The following is a 1,683-nucleotide window of genomic DNA, read 5'->3' on the forward strand; positions in this document are numbered from 1 at the left end:
GTGTGGTGATCTGCACGTTCTTCCGTTGCAGCAGCTAAACTAGCCCCTAAAACAGCACATGCTATAGCCTTTCCCTGTCCAGGTCTTAACCTCACATCTTTCTGCAGAGCAGTTATCCTGTCTTCCATGCTTTGCAAATTGTGCCAGTTATCTCTGGCCCAGTCACACCCCGACACTGACAGCCTGGCATTATGAGCATCTAATAATTTAAACAACACCTCGGGATCGGAAACAGTTTGAGACAGACTTTCCTGCTGTTTCCCCCTCATTGCACATTTACCACAAAAAAACGGGGCACAAATCATCTCAGAGCCGGACACCTCCTCTGGTTTCAGATATCAGCAGCTCCAATACCAGACACCTCCTCTGGTTAGAGATGCTCGCTCTGCGCTGTCTTCCCGATGGCCCAAAAAACAAGAAGCTGCAGTCTGGGGACTGGGCCGCCCAATCTGCCTGGTAAAGTCTTATCAGTGGTCCGCTACTAAGGAACCCTACATACATATTCCTGTTGGTCCAAAGAGGATAAATTTAGAGTTTTTAATTGACACAGGAGCACAAATTAGTATGTTAAATAAACAGCAAGCAGATGAGCTTGGTATCAGACCCTTGAGAAAAGCCATTAATATAATAGGGGTAGCGGGTGCTTCAGAAAGGTGCCCATTGGCCAGAACACAGTTTTGGCTGCCTGGAGAGAAACGGATGACGACAGTGGAGGTTGCTCTGAGCCCTTTTAAGGGGAATAGACTCGGGTTTGATATTTTAGCGGGTAAGCAGTGGCGTCTGCCCAATGGCAGCGTGTGGAATTTTGGAAGTCGCGGGGTGGAAGGTGCTCATGTTAGGATTTTACAGCTTGCTCCTGCATTGCCTCCATCTAAAGTAACTTGTGTTTCCCAGTATCCCTTGCCAAGCGCAGCCAAACGGGGCATTGCAGGAGTCATTAAAGATCTTGAGAAAAGGCAAATAATAAGCCACAGCCATTCCCCCTACAACTCCCCTGTCTGGCCTGTTAGCACGCCTGATGGGCAATGGTGACTAACTATTGATTGTTGAAAATTGAATGGCAATACTGCACCTTTAACAGCTGCTGTTCCAAGTATATCCTCAGGAGTCATTAAAGATCTTGAGAAAAGGCAAATAATAAGCCACAGCCATTCCCCCTACAACTCCCCTGTCTGGCCTGTTAGCACGCCTGATGGGCAATGGTGACTAACTATTGATTGTTGAAAATTGAATGGCAATACTGCACCTTTAACAGCTGCTGTTCCAAGTATATCCTCAGTGGTGACTGCCATACAAGCAGCAGCCCATCCATGGATAGCTGCCTTAGATGTCAAGGATATGTTCTTCATGATTCCCCTAAGGGAGGAGGACAAACTCCAATTTGCCTTCACTTGGGAGGGGATACAGTACACCTTTAATCATCTCCCACACGGGTATAAGCATTCTCCCACCATTGCCCATAATGCTTTGGCTACACTCCTGAACACTGTGAAAATGCCATCAGGTATATATATCAATATATTGATGATGTCCTGGTGGGCGGAGAGAACAGAAAATGGTTGGCTGAGTGGCTGTATATCAAGAGAGGTCACTCTGGAAAAGCAGATCTTTACTAGGAGTGCCAGTCTCAGGGATGGCTGATGTCCAGGGCAACATATCAAGCTATTCTCATGGCCTGTCCAC

The sequence above is a fragment of the Mesitornis unicolor genome, unplaced genomic scaffold, assembly GCF_000695765.1.
Source record: "Mesitornis unicolor isolate BGI_N332 unplaced genomic scaffold, ASM69576v1 scaffold1077, whole genome shotgun sequence".
Lineage (NCBI taxonomy): Eukaryota > Metazoa > Chordata > Aves > Mesitornithiformes > Mesitornithidae > Mesitornis > Mesitornis unicolor.